The 18049-nt window shown below is 46.1% G+C and overlaps 2 long non-coding RNA genes across 2 annotated transcripts in view; one reads left to right on the top strand and one right to left on the bottom strand.

The window, feature by feature from the left end:
• The window catches only part of LOC133276801 (uncharacterized), a 459153-nt gene that overhangs the window by 133646 nt on the left and 307458 nt on the right, over positions 1-18049 (bottom strand). The window lies entirely within an intron of this gene.
• LOC133276790 (uncharacterized) lies at positions 131-2542 on the top strand. The gene is made up of 2 exons (XR_009745996.1): positions 131-442; positions 886-2542. It is a non-coding gene; the product is annotated as an uncharacterized LOC133276790 (long non-coding RNA).

Genomic DNA, 18049 nt, shown 5'->3' with positions numbered 1-18049 from the left:
GCCTGGCGGTGCGCAGGGGGTGCCGGGTTTTTCTCTATGGAATGTAGTGCACGTTTCCCGCGGGAGCTCCCCTAATTCTGCTCCCGAAACAGGGGGATCACAGTGGTCAAGTGCAAGGTTTGAGGGTCTGGCTTGTAGGGGGGATGGATTTGCTGTTAAAAACTGAAGGATGACAAGGTGTCACTTTCATTCCCTCTTTACCGCTTCCATGGAAGTCACAGCCCCCGAGCAGATTAAAGCATGACCCACAGGTGTAATAGATTTTAACTCTGGAATTTCAGTTCTTCAGTGTCCCACCGAGTTTTCTCTGAGGGAGTCATTTAATCAACCACTTCACTGCCTGCAGGTTGACACTGATGCCTGTCACATGTACCATAAGCCATAGGAGTGACCAGAGCTGCCCAGACGGACCGCCCGGGCCCAGTCCTGGTATTGTCAGCAGGTAAAATCCCTTCACTCTCCCATTAAAGCTGTTGAAGTACCTGTGCTCCAGCTGACTCACTTCCGAGTGCCTGTGCACTATGTATGTATGTATGTAACTGTATATAGATACCTCTGTTATTATTTTTCAAGTTTTACAGGAATTTTGTAGGAATTATGAATTATTTTAGCTCAAAAGAGTTAACTGAGTGAGGAACAGCACATCCTTCGTTCCTTCCTTCTTCCTAGAGTCTTTCCTGTGTCCACCCTACACTCCATCTTTTTTTATCCATCCTTTCCCATCCAATTTTGGGAGGATTTCTTCTTCGGGGTTCCTTTCTACCATTTTATCCAGGTTGTCCCACTGCCACAGAGCCAAGCTCCAGCGTGCCTCACTTCCCGCAACCCTGGGCCTTATTTCCCCACCTCACTACGCCTCTTTTTATTCCATATTCCCATCTCCAGATTACCCTTAAAGGAGAAAGAAGCTGGAGCTGGGATATAAAGTAGTCTTCTAGGAGTACTGCCAGAACCGATCTGTTTTTACTCTGCTGCTGCTGCTGTTGCTGTTCTGCTGTGTCATGGGAAGAGAGTTACCTAGCCCACACCAACCCTCAGAAACAGCAATGAGCCACTTGCTGCAAACTCGAGCTGTGTTTTATAGGGCTGAAGGATGAGTTTTCCTGGTGCAGGATTTCAACTGGAAGAAGAAGGATTCACTCCCTTGCTGGGCTCCGACAGGGACATCGCTGTTGGGAGACTTGCAGGAGGCAGAGTGGCGGCGGCAGCACTGACAGTGCAGCATCACACAGCTTTATTTCATGTTGTCGAGGCAAAATGCTTTAGGTTACAGCTGAGGAGAAAAGCAAAACGATCCATTTTTGTAAATAGGGTTCTTTTTCCCCAATTTACTTTAAATTCTTGAAAGGTCTTGTGCTAAGAAAGAGCAGGAATTCTGCCTCCTCTTAAAAAGCATTGTTATAAAATCTTTACAGTCTCCTTCCACCTGAGCCTGTTTCCTTCAAACTCTTGCTTTCAAAAACAAGAGGTTTAAAGGTGACTCTTCTCTTTCCCTTCCTAAGTTTATGTTCCTTGGAAAGGCCTGAATAAGCCAAAGGCTGTGTCTGCCTGTGAATGAAGAAGTTTTGAGTAAACACCAGCATGCACGTATACACACATGCACAGGATTTAAAGCATCCCATTGAAGTGCACATATAGGAAAATCTTTCATCATATGGTAGGCTTTAATATCTGCCTTAAAATTAATCCCTGACTGATGGACTCTGTTGTGGCAGATCACAGGAGGCTCAGTACTGAGGTTCTCTGCAGGGTTTTAAAACAGCCAAATAAAATCCCCCCATTTGCTTTTGGGTTAATTTGTGGTTTAACAGCAGCTACCTGGGAAATGCTCATCTTGTGAGAGCAAGTAAGAAAACTTTATAAGGCTCCAGTCCTATTTTTCCACAACGAAATAAAGACCTTTCTTATGGGGTCAGGACAAGATCTGATGCTATTCCACGAGGAAATGGTTAAAGCACCCTGCAGAGTTCTTCAGTTCCTCTGTTAGAGGTAACACCCCTGGGCTTTATTAGAGCTCGAGCTTCGGACACGGTTCTGGTTACTTCTCAGCATTGTCTTTGCTTCATTTTGGTTAGTTTTTGTCACTGAAAACAAATCTTCTCGTTTCACTTCTCTTTCTAATTTATTTCACTCTTTAGTTCCCACATGTTAGAAAGTGCAGTTTCATTTCGGCTCTTGACAGCAGAAAGCCCCATTCCAGAAAGCAATTTTCAGCAATGTATTTGCTTTGCCACTCACTGCGCAAACAGATCTAAGCATAAACAATGCTGACAGGCCCTCAAAACCAAGCCCAAATTGTGAAACTGGGGCAAATAGCCTAGAGAACCTGAAATGTTTTGGGTTTAAAACACTGCCTGCTGTCAAAAAGAGGGTAAAATAAAGCTTTGTTTACGTGTAGAGCTCAGTGTTTGTTGATCAAGTTTCTAAGGTGATGTAGCAGGAAGTACTGATCTTAGGCAAAATGACATGAACAAAGCATGAAACTATAATTCAGCAGCTATTTGTCAACTAATAACAGGAAAATAAAGGATGTTTAAAAAGCCGTGAGGGGTTGCCATTGAACTTTTACTCCTCCTTACTGGTGAATATAAAGGCAGCCTCTCACCTGCTCTGCTTCTGTATATAACTGTTTGCAAGAGTAGAGTTATATCACTTGTCAGGAGGAATGATTCCATGGGATGCAAATACTTAGACTAGCTGCCCTTTCTACGTCATGTTACGGACGAGACTGATGCTCGAGCAAGGTTATAATGTACCTGCATCTTCTCCAGCTTGGTGCCAAGCTTGCTGAGTCATTTTCCCTGTTCCCATTCTGCAGTCGGCTGCTCGCTCGCTTTTCCCTGTTATTTGTGTGGGTCGTAAGCTCAGCAACAGATGAAAATAAACGCTGAGATTTCTTCAGGCTGCCTCCCTAAGGAAATAAAGGTTCTGCTGTGCCGCTTCTCTGTTCACATCCATGGCCATCCCCCTCTCCCCAAAGCTTCTGAACCCATTAGTTAATTTTGGATGAATTTGGGGGGAAAACGGGTATTTCGAAGACACACTCAGATTCCTGCAAGTTGCACACGGGCAGGAGGGAGAGATCTGGATTAGAAATTGAAGCAGAACTTAGCCATAACACGTCAGGGCTGTCAGCCACCTCCCAGCCACCCAACCCGTGTGTGCCAGCTGAGTAACCTATACGTAGCTACACCACTCTCATGCCCTGCTTGGTGTAGTTTTTGCTGTCAGGCAAGAGATATCCTAAAGAAGCAGAGGAACCCAGATAGTTGAGGGAATGAGCTGTTTTCAAATCAAAACAGTAGAGGTTTTTAAGGAATACCACTGTATGCAAGGGAAAAATTAGTGCCTGGGAATGCATTTATGGAGTTTTGGGGAACGATCAAGCTTTTGTGTCACTCTCAAAGCAAACCATGGCAGAGGATCCAAGTTGGGCTGTTCTTTGAGCTGGCACAGCTTTTCAGTCTAGTTGATCTTGGCACTAAAGCTATAGGCTAGGATCCCCTATCCACACCTCTTCCAGATGCTGTCAGTAGATGTGTTGCTGCATGAGATGCCTACATCACCAAGAGAAGAACAGCCCCAACCACAGGCTTCACCCTGCTGAGTCGTACAGCCCCATTCTCCCATCTACCTTTGTGGTCCAGCCTCTCTGCAGCTGACACTCAGAGAGTGTAACAAAGCCTGGGGTGTCTCCTTATGGATAGAAAGGGAACGTGCTGAGTTTCTACCTAGGCTGGAGCCCTCCCGACTGCCTCACCAAGATTATGGCATGGTAGAGCTTTATGCCTGCATTTCCACCTCCAGTTGTGCTGGGAGGCAAACACAGGGATGATGGTCATGCCAGGACCAGAGGACAGGATCAGACCCATTCCTACCTGAGAGCACAGGCTTAATTCGTACATCTTTTCTCTCCCAGCTGCACCTTGCTGGGGCCAACTCCTGCAGGACAGCCATGCTAACACTGCATGTAACATATGCTCTCATCTCAATTGCAATTAGTTTGATGCAACAAACAGTTTTAATGTGACAAACTGCAAGCTAAAAAAAGCTGTGCCTTCATGTGCATCAACTGGGTGAACAAAATACGTGTTGTGTGTCATCTCCTTATGTCCCGTATTTGTTCCTGCAGCAGTAACAAATGGCATATGCTCCAGGAATACCACACAGGCTGAATGGACTCCTGGAAGTACAGGAGTGATCTGGCACTGGAACTCTTTAAAACTTGTTCAGCCTGGAGAAGAGAAGGCTCTAGGGTGAATAACAGTCTCCCAATACCTTAAGGGGCTGACAAGGAACCTGGAGAGGGGCTTTGGACAAGGGCCTGTAGGGACAGGCCAAGGGGAATGGCTTTAACCTGCCAGAGGGGAGACTGAGATGAGACATTAGGAGACAGAGAAGCTGTGGCTGCCCCATCCCTGGCAGTGCTCAAGGCCAGGTTGGACACGGGGGCTTGGAGCAACCTGTTCTAGTGGAAGGTGTCCCTGCCCATGGCAGGGGTTGGAGCTGGATAAGCTTTAAAGTCCCTTCAACCCAAACTAATCTGGGATTCTATGATACTATAATAATAGCTGTTCTACCATGAGATGCTGTTACAGACCTCTTCTGGAAGTAAGACTTTTACATACAAGTTAAGGCTCGTTAACCTCTGATGATTATACAACCAGAGCCAGCCTCTCCATCAAGGAGCACTTTATTGTCTGTTTCAGCTCCTAGACACCAACTGGGATCAGGTGCCTTGCTTTCCAGGACACTCTATAGTCATACCCTAGGAGATCACCTTTGCCTTGAAGGGCTTACAAAACAAAAACACAACAGAGTGAGCAATGTGACGCCCAGGCAGAGCAAACACGGCGACCTTTTGCAAATGTCAAGTTAATACCATGATCTGGAAGTGAAAGGGGTTTATCCGACCATGGATGGATCAATAGGGATGGGAGACACTTGGGGTTAGGGGGGTGAAGTGAAGGAAAAGCCATGGAAGAAGCTGTTTGGTATGAGATGGAGAGGAAGAGCACGCAGAACATTCTATGGCCAATTGCCACATCCAGGATAAAAAACAGGGAGGAAAAATGGGTCTGATGACCGTGCCCCCAGTATAACCAGCTCCTGTCTGTAGCCTCTTTCCCAAAGGCACACTGCCTGGAGAGGGGAGATGGAGAAGGCAGGGGGTAGACAGCATGGTTCCTCCTCAGTGCTGGTTCTGCACAGGCGGCCGGAGGTGTGACAACCCTGTTTTGGGGTTGTTTCTCACTGAGGCTCAGCCTCCTGCAGCTGTGTTTGTTGCAGCTGAGCCTCAGGGCTGCAGTGAGATGTAGTTCAGTGCTTTAAGTCCAGGGCAGCACATAATTGAATATTAACAGGAACAGCTCCAGGAGCTACTGGGACTCAGGAAGTCACAATTCCTCCTCCGCTGCTCCTTCGTCTTAGTGGGAGGTGATTGCTGGAGGCCTTAATGGATGTGAGACATAATATGCTTCCCTCACATTAGCTCCAGTTAGCAAACCTAGGCTTTAACCACATCCTACCCTCTCTGCTCATTTCCTCATGCACCTTTTCAGCAGCAACACATGAAGTGTTCTAGCTGCAGCCACCTCAGTGTCCCACAGGTGACCAAGCGGAGCAGTGCGGAGGCTGTATGAACAGTGATTTTATACCTTATTTCTCCAGTGAACAAAGGGGGTCTCATCTTTAAGGCTTATCAAAATTTGCCTAATAGAAATGATTTAACTTTTTGTTTCATCCTTCTGAGAATACACATTATTTTTTTGCTGAATGAGGATGCTATGAGCATCTTAAAATCATAGAATAGTTGGGGTTGGAAAGGACCTTAAGATCATCTAGTTCCAACCCCCAAAGGTCTGTAAAGTGATTTTTGCAAGGTCTGTAAAGTGAGTTTTAAATTGAAAGCCATTGGTATCATGCTTTTGGTAAATATTCCAGGTAAAATACAGCAAGAAATTCATAGTTACTGGGGACTTTCCATGATTGTTTAGAGCTGACTAGCACTCAGTAGCTCCCTCTCCAAGAAGTATGGATGGACATCATTCCCTCCCCAAATCATGCTGCACATCTACATTGAGAAGTTCACTCTCACATTGTTACCTATATGGAATAAAGAGTGTTTTACAAGAAGAAAGATGCCCACAGAAACCTGTCCATTCCATCTGATCATTGAGAACTTGGTGCTATTTATGAAAGGAGAAGATAACACCTTCAGAGTACCAGAAAATTCCCTAACACCCCAGGGCTGTGCTGAGCAGCAGTCACACTCTTAAACTCCTTTTTCTCTTCTCTCTCACTTTAGCACTCACAACGTCCTTGACCTTGCTGTATCGTTCTCCTCCATGTCCACCAGCCCTTGCTCATTGCATGACCCCTTTAGTTTTCAAAAAGCCCTTCCTCAATCCCCTTTTGTCATCAGTTGATGTACAATAGACTCTACTATGAGGCTGCTTCTGGGTTTGTTTGCATTCTCTCTTCCTTCATCTCTACCCAGAGACATCCAGCAGCTTGTCTCATAATCTTCCTAGAGTTCAGAGAAAGCACATTCCTCTTTCTTTTTCCTGCCCTTCTTGAACATCAAACTGGCAAACTTTACCCGTATGTTATTCCTTTATTTGCAAATTAGGAGTTCCTTGTTAGGGAAAAGTGGGGAATGCTCCTGTTTCCCTGCCATGCAGTGTGTGGGGTTTTGCACAACTGCTTTGAATTCCAGCACTTTGGCATTTGTAGCCCTTGGAAGTGAGGACCCCAGCACCACATTCACCCCCCTGTCAACCACATGCTGGCTGGGGGAGATGTGCAGACAAGGAGGTCCTTGGCTCTGCTTATATAGAGCTATATTTGTACATTAGAAAAGCAAAGTGGTAAAACTGCAGCAGAGCAGAGGAAGGATTGATTTTGCTATTGGACAAGGAAAGCTCCATGCTTCACTTGGTATCGCTGCCGTCCTCCTGTTGTTGGGTAATTAATTAACACCAACAGTGTGTCTGAAGCTCTTCTAAAGCACAAACACAAGATTTGCATCAATGCTTTGCATTCTGGGCAGCCACAGGGAACATGGAAGCATCGGCACATCTAGAGAGAGGATACTCAGAAAAGGACAGATGGAGAGAGACCTTGGTGCCCTGAGCAGAATCCAACCATCCCTGAGAGCAGCTAAACGACTTCCAGACAGGAAAAGAATAGGAATTAATTTAGGAATTTTAATTCAAACGAATTTGCTTTGAATTAGAAATATTTTGGGTTTGATTTTTGTTGTTTTATTTTTCTTCCCCAGATATCCAGTAACAACGATCGTTGTAGGAAATCAAGTCAATTTAGTTGAGTTGTACCCAGAACAATTGCCAATATCCTTTTTATAAGTCTCCTCTGTCCTAGAAGATAGTTTTCATCTTCTCATGCATTTTTTTCCCCCTTCTGGATAAAAAGCAAAGAAAAACCTCCAAGTTTTGGAAGCATTTACAACCCTTGCTTCTTTCCTCTAGCCCCTCTACAGTTTGCCTTCATCTTTCTCCTACCTTCTCCTAGCACAACATCCAAACCCAACCAAACCTGGTATTTCAACCTAGCCCTTATTAAATTGCTTCTGGTGTTTCACCTCTTGTTTATACACCCTGGAATAAGATTTGCCTTCTTCTGTAGCAGCTGTGTACTGTTCAGTGTCTCATTCGTGCCTCTTTTCCCTTTGAATAGCTGCTTGACCAGCGATTTGCTGCTTTGCACTGACGTATTTTGTTGCTCATGAGCATCACGAGCCACATCTGGTTGATTTCATACTATGACTCCCATTTCCCAGCAACATTTTTGAGCACATCCTCCAGAGTAATTAAGTATTCTTTGTTTCGTCATCCAAGTAACTAATGAAAATATTAGAATCAGGTCCAGCAGTGAACCCTTTGGAAGCCCGTTTGGAAAGCCCTCTAAATGCAGAGGAAAAGAATTAGTAATTCTTGTCTGAATACAAGTGTGGTTTAAGATGATTTCACAGAGATCATAGTTCCCCATCAGTTTATGGGAATGTCATATAAAGCAATATTAATCCCCCTGCTTATTTCTAAAGGTATGACATATAGTCCCTCTCCGTTAGTCTACAACACAGTTACTGGGTTCAGAGATGGAAATGAGATGGTTTTAACATCACCCATTTATAACAAATCCAGTCTAGTTGATGGCACATTCTTCTATTAGCAGTCAAGTGCTTAATAACTGATTGTCTAGCAGTCTATTGCATTATTCTTCTGCATTACATGCTAAACTGCTGTATAATTCCCTAAGTCCTACATTCCCCTTTTTAAAGATGGGTGCCGTGCTTGCCCTTCTCCCCTCCTCTGGGGTCTCTCTTGCTCTCCATGAACTCTCCCAGATAATTACTAATGTGTCAGAGATTGGTCTGGGTAGTGCCTGCAGTGCTCTAGGGGGGAACTTCATCCAGTCCCGCTGACTTGAATTTGTCTGACTTCTTTGAATGATTTTAAACTGTTTCTTTTGCTATTTTGGATCGTCTTATCCCCTTGGTAAAAGTGCTTCTGATAAACAGCAGTTCATCAGTCTATTATGTGTTTGCACCATGGCTAAAGCGTAACAAATAATGAATGGTCCAGTCTTTTCTCTGTTATTATAGACTCACAGACTGGTTTGGGTTGGAAAGCTCATCCAGTTCCAAGCCCCTGCCGTGGACAGGGACACCTTCCACTAGAGCAGGTTGTTCCAAGCCCTGTCCAACCTGCACTTGAGCACTGCCACTGTTATTTCTGTTCCCTCATTTTCTGTTAATTCACTTATGTGTAATTTCCATTGCTTTCCTCTTATGATACCTTTACAGACCATTCCTTTATCACCCTCTGTATCCCTTCCTGATTGAGACTCATTTTGTCCTGTTCTTTTTCATTTTAGTCCTCCATAATCACGCTATTCCTTTAGAGGCATTATTTCTAGTCTTGTTTCCAGTCTTTGCACGCCTTAGCATCCTTTCTCCTTTCTCTGTTTCCCTCACTCCTTCCCTTCTTCAGAGGAAAATATTCCATCATTTTGTTATCTCTTTCAACTTAATTAACCTCCACCTTCCTATTCTCAGCAATCTCCTCCCTGTTAGTTCAGAGCCTAATCTCAGAGAGCTACAATCTCCTTGTCCCACAGGAACTCTGTTCCATCGTTTGAAATCTTGTTGCCAGCCCCCTGCAAACACAGTTTAAAGCTCTTCTGCTGGGCTTGCAAGGCAGTTATTGTGCAGTCCCTCTTTGCAGAGCACCCATGGCTCGTTTGCCAGGTAGGAAACCATTATTTAGTTTGCTCTATTATTGCAAATCAATAGTAATAATCAATTTATCTCTTCAACGCATCCCCACCTCTGCAATATGCTACTCATTGCCCTGACTTTTACTTCCAGCCAGAAGGATGAAAAAGGACTTTTCCCATCTCCTCATCTCCTTCCTCTTCTTCCCTCTAGTGCCTAGCTTTAGAGTAGCTAGGAGGCTTTATTAAAACTCTTTTTAGGATGGTAGATTAAGATGATGGTTGCTGTAAGGAGTACAGACGTCACCTGCATGCTGAGGCACTCCTCTCCAGCTCAGTGGGAGACTGAGTGGGCATTTAGGAAAGGCAATTAAAAGGTCTGAGTGTACTGTGCATTCATGCATCCCTTTGCCCTTTGAGATTTACAGCATCCAGCACACAGATGGCATTTTTTTTCCCCACCAAAAACTGTGCTGATATCTTTCAGTAAATCAGACAACAAAACCAGGCACATAATAAATGGTTTAAGTTCAGTTCCCAGCTTTTTGGGTCACTGTTCTTCATAAAATGATTACATCTGTAAACAAGGAAGAACATAAACCTGCAAGGGTGGCATAAGCAGCAATTCCACCTACGTCCACCTACTTCTTTCTTGTTAACTAAATACCAGTGACTTGCTCAAGGCTTTCCTTAGGCTCTCTGAACTCCCCAGCGCAGGTACAAAGACTTAGGTATCACTTAAGCTAGACTAATATAGCTGTCCACTTCTCTTTTGGCAGAGAACAGTAAATCACAGAACCCCAGACTGGTTGGGGGTTGGAAGGGACCTTAAAGCTCCTCCAGCTCCAACCCCTGCCACGGACAGGGACACCTTCCACTAGAGCAGCTTGCTCCAAGCCCCTGGGTCCAACCTGGCCTTGAACACTGCCAGGGATGGGGCAGCCACAGCTTCTCTGGGCACCCTGGGCCAGCGCCTCAGCACCCTCACAGGGAAGAGCTTCTGCCTAAGAGCTCAGCTCAGTCTCCCCTCTGGCAGGTTAAAGCCATTCCCCTTGGCCTGTCCCTACAGGCCCTTTCCAAAGCCCCTCTCCAGCTTTCCTGCAGCCCCTTTAGGCACTGGAGCTGCTCTGAGGTCTCCCCTTCAGGAGCCTTCTCTTGTCCAGGCTGAACCAGCCCAGCTCTTTCAGCCAAAATAAGTAAGCAGATAAGCAGCTCCCAGTATCTGATCAGTGTGTTCCCCATCAGTGGGGCTACTGGTGAAGCTGAGCATTTTTCTGTGTTGGAACCAGCAGGTACCTACGGTGCTGAGCCCATGGAGAACACTTGGAGGGACCCAGAAGAGTCGAGGTTATTCGGGCTTAAGGTGATAAGGCTTAGTGCTGTTTTTAACTACCCATAGGAGATTATAGAAAAGACAGCGCAGGTTTTACTTGAAGGTGCACAGTGCTAGAACAAGAGGCCATCAACCCACGTTGCAGCAAAGGACATTACAACTAGATATCAGGGAGAAAAAACCTGCAATTAATGTGGGCAACTGTTGGAACAGGAGTCCAGAGCACTTTTGGGATCTCCATCTTTGCAACACCCCACTGGGTGAGAAATATGGTTGAAAGGTGATGTGAACCCTGCTGTGAGAGGGGAGTCTGGAGACCTGTGGATCCGAAATAGTTGCGTGATGCTGGGATCCTGTATGGATGGGTCTGGAGTTGCTGTATTGCTGCTCATTCCAGCTGATTGCCAACAAACCCGAGCGTGTTGCTTCTGTGTTCATAAACCTCTAAGAGCACACTGTGCAGAAGCTAGAAGATGCTGTTTCATATAATAGAAAAATCCCAGGTAATTATGAATTCATTGGTTTAACCCTGATCCCAAATAATATTGAAGAAAATCTGATACGGACTATGATTAGTAATGAATTAAAGGATGCTAACCTGATTGATATGCCCGAGCAGCTTTATGGAAAGCCTGTCATGTCAGAAAAATGAATGTTTTTTTTAATGAGAATCTAAGTTTTGTTAATAAAGATAAGGCTGTTATAAATTATTTAGGTTTCTGCAAGTTATTGAACAGTTCCTGAACACAGTCCCAATTACAGAAAAATGGTACAGAACCTAATCTGGTATCTACTAAGTGGATTAAAAACTATTTCAGCAAGAGACCTCATAATGTAATTTGAAATTCAATTATAGCAGAGCTCCTGAAGTCTTACACGTATTTATTCTGAACCCTGGATTGTTCAGTGTCTTTAGGATTGACCCAGAGGAAATGATGCAAATCATCACCAATAAACTTGCAGATGACGTGAGAGCCAGCGGTACCAGAGCCATGGGAGGAGAGCAGCAAGGAAACAAGATTAAATGCAACAAAATGCCTTGTCACTGTTGTTCGAAGTATACATCATGTTTGCAAGGCAGAGGGCAGCGCCCCAGGATGTGGGAGTAATAAAATAGCCCAAATAATCCACTAAATGGGAACATGCTGAGAGTCAGAGAGAATTTTGCAGCAAGCACAACTGCAGTAACAGCATGGAAAGGTTCTGTTTTTAAGGGAAAAGACTTTGTGATGTTCTTGAAGATGGGGAAGACATTGATTTGCCACCCAGGATGGCAAAGAGCCCTTGAAAGGAGGTACAGATCGCCGCCATGCAGGGGTTTATATCAGTAAAAGAAGGGGTTGTGTCAATACTGCTGGAGTGAATCCAGAGGAGGCCACAGAGATGCTGTGAGGGCTGGAGCAGCTCTGCTCTGGAGCCAGGCTGAGAGAGCTGGGCTGGGTCAGCCTGGACAAGAGAAGGCTCCTGAAGGGGAGACCTCAGAGCAGCTCCAGTGCCTGAAGGGGCTGCAGGAAAGCTGGAGAGGGGCTTGGGACAAGGGCCTGTAGGGCCAGGCCAAGGGGAATGGCTTGAACCTGCCTGAGGGGAGACTGAGCTGAGCTCTTAGGCAGAAGCTCTTCCCTGTGAGGGTGCTGAGGCGCTGGCCCAGGGTGCCCAGAGAAGCTGTGGCTGCCCCATCCCTGGCAGTGTTCAAGGCCAGGTTGGACACAGGGGCTTGGAGCAAGCTGCTCTAGTGGAAGGTGTCCCTGCCCATGGCAGGGGTTGGAGCTGGAGGAGCTTTAAGGTCTCTTCCACCCCACCAGTCTGGGATGCTATGATTCTATGAAGAGTGGGATATTGCTGCTACCCAACTCCTCTGCACCTTCCAGGCATGTGGGACACAACTTCACTGCTGTGGCTGGGATCCAGGATGCCAGGCAGCAGCTGCAGAAGGGAGTGAGCCTCCATGGCACGCTTCATATTGCTCTTCATCATCCCCTTTCCTCGCTTGCCAGCACTCAGCATCAAGTGGTTGTTGGTACAAGGGAGACTGCAGCCTCCTTCGGCTGTCACATCCTGAATCCCGGCCAGGTTTGTGTTGCAAGAACCGATGCCAGTGTTTTTAACCCAGAGTGAATCTGGCCCCTCGTGTTCTCCATGACATAGAATAAACATTAGGGAGGAGACTCAGGCTTCAATGAGAAATGCTTTCCCATGATACGTTTTCATTTTGGCATGCTCACAGTTCATGATGAAAGGATCCTAAAATAATTGTATTAGATGAACCGTCTGTTCTTCTTGCTTTGGGGCCAGTACAGCATGACATTTCAGAGATAAAATGTTGTGGAACAACTTCTGACTTATAGCCCAATGGAACTTTTCCGAAGTCATTCTTCTTTCTGCTTTACTTGCTTGAGGTTTATAACCTGAAAATGTCAAGTTTGCAGCATGGTGTTGCCAAAAGATCGGCCTGTCCTTAAATTATCACCACATTTAATTCTTCTTCAGAAGGGTGATTCACGAGCAGTCAACTTCCCAATGGAAAAAATAAACCCCTCCCTCCAACTCAAAGGAATTCCAGGATTCACAAGAAATACTATCTTTCCAAGAGGAGTCTCTGTCTGTCCTTAGGAGAACTTACTTCATGTGCGAGTTCAAGTGAGTCTACAGGACCTTAAATCACAGGAGACCGGTGCCAGATCAGTTGCTGAGTAACTGATCCTGATTATCACATCCTGACCCGCTGGATGAATGACAGCAACAATTCCTTGGGAGAGCATCTGAAGTCTGTGTTCTCTTTCCCTGTACTTAAGTCATGGCTGCAACCTTAACAAGGGGAAATCGTGTTGCAGATAGATGGGTTCATACAGTGCCCTCTGGATAAAGGTATGTGATGCTAAAACCTCTGAATCATTATGCACATTGCTTAGATCCTTGCAATTGCAGGGAAGTGAAGAGAGCTCTTTGCCAAGTGCTTCGAGAGTCACAGGTGAAAAGGAGCTAGCCAAAAAACCACATCATTCATGTTGGGACACATTCTGCCTCGGTTCCTTTGGGAAGTGCTCTGTATCTGGAAGCAGGCAGGAAAAAGGTTTAGTGGGTCCTTGCTGCTATTCTCCTTTGTAGGCTCTACAGTATGGAAAGAGTTGGGATCCCATCACACTGTCCTCAGTGCATCCTGGAGGAGATCAAGGCCATGTCTCTACCCTCATCAGGCCACCCAGCAGCAGCACTGGGGAACACAAGCTGTCCCTAACATCATCTATGGTGTATGATGCACTTGGGAATAGTCCCCTTTGCATGTCCCTGCAGCTCCTTTTGCTGTAGCAGTGACCACAGAGGGCACAAGCTGAGCCACCACCAGCACAGCTATTTATGCTGCACTCACTTGGGAGAGCCAATTCATAGCTGAGATTTTTGAAAGCTCTAAGGAAGTGATGAATGGAAGATGATGGAATCATGACAAGCCCTAAGAGCTTGAGGACTGGCACTTCTGCCTGCACCTCAGCAAGGAAACAGGACAAACCGAGCAAGGCATTTTTTTGTTGGATCATTTATTTATTGTTCTGTGCAAAGCACAGGGTGTAACTATCACCAGTCAATTTTGGCTATTGAGCTCGCACCAGACATCACTGTGTTACTACTAGAGCAAAACATATTAGCTAATGGTGAGTTTACTTTTAGCCACGCTGGCAGCCCGGCTTTCCTGTTTTTGTGCAATGAGACACATCCACAGTCACAAATCCCTCCTGGGTGGGGACTTGCTTCTTGCAAACAGCCCCATGGGTGTGGGGAAGCACAGGGGAGCACCACTGGAGGTCGTCTGTTGGACTGGCTGGACCTTGGTGGGATTCAACAGCTACTTCTATGCTAGTGACTAATAGTGCCAGAGCACCGGGTCAGGCGTTGCCCACACTGGTGTTAGTGTGGTCCCTGGCATAGTTTTGGCTGAGGCTGTGCTCCCCCAGCTCCTGTCTGGGTGCAGTCCTGAGCTCAACACACTTAACACTCCTTAACACTCTTGATGGGCCATTTGACTGTAAAGTCCCTGTTTTGGAGAGTAGAAGAGTTTATCCTGCTGGCCAAATGCTGCCAGTTGGACTCGGAGCGAGGGAGCACAGCCAATATGGTTGCATTCGGTTGTTCTTTCATACCAGTTGCTGTCAAGAAGCGTTACTCGAGTGTACTCCAGTCCTTTGGTCTATAGCAGATTTTAATGCAAAGAAGGCTTCTTTAGATGTAGGGGTTGCCAGCACTGAGGTGCTTGAAAATACTCAGTGGTTGGGGTTGTCATAGAATCACAGAATGCTTTGGGTTGGAAAGGACCTTGAGATCATCCAGTTCCAACCCCCCTGCCACAGGCAGGGACACCTCACACTAAACCATATCACCCAAAGCTCTGTCCAACCTGGCCTTGAACACTGCCAGGGATGGAGCATTCACAACCTCCCTGGGCAACCCATTCCAGTGCCTCACCATCCTAACAGGAAAGAATTTCCTCCTTATATCCAATCTAAACTTCCCTTGCTTAAGTTTTAACCCGTTACCCCTTCTCCTGTCACTACAGTCTCTAATGAAGAGTCCCTCCCCACCATCCCCAGAGGCCCCCTTCAGATACTGGAAGCTGCTCTGAGGTCTCCACGCAGCCTTCTCTTCTCCAGGCTGAACAGCCCCAACTTCCTCAGCCTGTCTTCATACAGGAGGTGCTCCAGCCCCTGATCATCCTCGTGGCCTCCTCTGGACTTGTTCCAACAGTTCCATGTCCTTTTTATGTTGAGGACACCAGAACTGCACAAAATGCTCCAGGTGAGGTCTCACAAGAGCAGAGCAGAGGGGCAGGATCACCTCCTTCTACCTGCTGGTCACGCTCCTTTGGATGCAGGCCAGGATACGGTTGCTTTCTGGGCTGCGAGCGCACACTGAAGCTGGCTCATGTTCATTTTCTGATGGACCAGCACCACCAAGTCCTTCTCCTTGGGCTGCTCTGAATCTCTTCTCTGCCCAACCTGTAGCTGTGCCTGGGATTGCTCTGACCCAGGTGTAGGACCTTGCACTTGGCATGGTTAAACCTCATGAGGTTGGCATCAGCCCACCTCACAAGCGTGTCGAGGTCCTTTTGGATGGCATTCCTTCCCTCCAGCGGATCAACCGAACCACACAGCTCGGTGTCATCGGCAAACTTGCTGAGGGCGCACTCAATCCCACTGTCCATGTCAGCGACAAAGATGTTGAACAAGACCGGTCCCAACACCGATCCCTGAGGGACACCACTCGTTACTGGTCTCCAGCCAGACATGGAGCCATTGACCACAACTCTTTGCATGCTGCCATCCATCCAGTTCTTTATCCACCGAGTGGTCCATCCATCACATTGATGTCGCTCCTATTTAGAGACAAGGATGTTGTGTGGGACAGTGTCGAACGCTTTGCACAAGTCCAGGTAGATGACATCAACTGCTCTACCCCTGTCTATCAGCCCCATCAGGGCTGGCACCAGCTCTCCAGCTCCCCAGCCAGACTCAAAAGCCACTGATGGGGAAGGAGTTACTCAGCCCTGCAGGTCTTTCGTGACCCATGCTGGAAGTCATGCGCCGTGAAACCTTAATGTAGATGTTACACACACTTCCCTTTCATTGGCACTTCAGTTTTCCTTACTCTGGGGTAAACAAGCTTCCTCCAGCAGAATAAGCTGCCTTTTGCACTATGCTTACTTTTTTGCTGATACAGTATAAAAAGCACATGGGCTTTTGCTGACGTTGTTCTTCCAGCAAAATGTCTAAGCATGGGCTTAGCCTAATTCTTTGACAATATTCCCAGACTTATTACATGCAATGAGCAAGCACAAGTATTTCAGTGGCAATCTCTGGGTTGGAAACAGACACAAAGATATCATTTCTATTCTCTGCAACATCCTACTTGCTCCTTTTTCTCTCTGATGGGCTGTAAGATTACCACTTCCCTAGACAGTTTCCTTGCTGTGTCTTCTACATTAAATAACCCTCCTGTTTGTTCTAAAGCCCTTTCATGTTTGCACTTTGAATTGTCCACTTTACACCAGATCTTCCAATGTGTAAAGCCCACAATTTCTAAAGATCAACCTTCTTCAGGTTGCCCAAAGAAGTGGTAAGTGCCCCATCCCTGGCAGTGTTCAAGGCCAGGTTGGATGGGGCTTGGAGCAAGCTGCTCTAGTGTGAGGTGTCCCTGCCCATGGCAGGGGGTTGGAACTGGATGAGCTTTAAGGTCCCTTCAACCCAAACCATGCTGTGAGTCTCTGGTTTTAAGTGATTTTAATGCCTCTCTCTCAATAGGCATCTGTGAATGCTTTATAAGACTTTTCTGTCATGCTACTGATGTGTTCGTACTATTAGTTGTATATTTTAATCAAGATTAAAATAAGCTGACAGGCAGTCCACTCACAAATGAAAATCAACTGCAATTTTAATGTTACATAATACAACTTTATGGGGAAAAATCTCATAGATTTGGGTAAGGAAAGAAAGCAGTGGGAGTCAATAGAAATTTAACTTGGTTTTATGGCAGTTATTTTAAACCACTGTAGAGTTAAACAGGGAGTAATTTAATTTTCACGGGGTTTTTAATAACCTCCGAAATTCTATTGCATTGATTTGAGATCATCCGAGAGCTCAGCAGAAAGGCTGAATTTCCTGCTAAACTCCATAGGATCGTAGCGTAGGTTTGTATTCCTACAAGGAATTATACCCACAAAGAGAGCATCTTCTCTGAGCAGGAGACTCTATCTCCCCATGCATTTCTCTGCAAGATGCTTTAGCTTAGAATCATACAATCATACAATCACACAATGGTTTGGGTTGGAAAGGACCTTAAGATCATCCAGTTCCAACCTCCAGCTTCAGATCCTTTTGCTTGCATTTTGTTTCAAGTATTTTAAACCACTGGTGACCCTGCCCCTCTGCTCTGCTCTTGTGAGACCTCACCTGGAGCATTGTGTGCAGTTCTGGTGTCCTCAACATAAAAAGGACATGGAACTGTTGGAACAAGTCCAGAGGAGGCCACGAGGATGATCAGGGACTGGAGCACCTCCTGTATGAAGACAGGCTGAGGAAGTTGGGGCTGTTCAGCCTGGAGAAGAGAAGGCTGCGTGGAGACCTCCGAGCAGCCTTCCAGTATCTGAAGGGGGCCTGTAGGGATGGTGGGGAGGGACTCTTCATTAGGGACTGTAGTGATAGGACAAGGGGTAATGGATTAAAACTTAAAGAGGGGAAGTTCAGGTTGGATATAAGGACCTTTCCTGCAAGGGTGCTGAGGCACTGGAATGGGTTGCCCAGGGAAGTTGTGAATGCTCCATCCCTGTTGGTTTTCAAGGCCAGGTTGGACAAGGCCTTGGGTGATATGGTTTAGTGTGAGGTGTCCCTGCCTGTGGCAGGGGGGGTGGAACTGGATGATCTTAAGGTCCTTTCCAACGCAAACCATGTAAGTCTATGATCCTATGATTTTACCTCTACACTGTTGGGCAGGAAA

This window comes from Pezoporus flaviventris, unplaced genomic scaffold (genome assembly GCF_033815535.1).
Source record: "Pezoporus flaviventris isolate CSIRO_AGI_PZ_B2104156 unplaced genomic scaffold, CSIRO_AGI_Pfla_v1 ptg000046l, whole genome shotgun sequence".
In the NCBI taxonomy this organism is placed as follows: Eukaryota; Metazoa; Chordata; class Aves; order Psittaciformes; family Psittacidae; genus Pezoporus; species Pezoporus flaviventris.
Note: the sequence above shows the minus strand (reverse complement) of the source record. Positions and strands in the feature narration are given on the sequence as shown.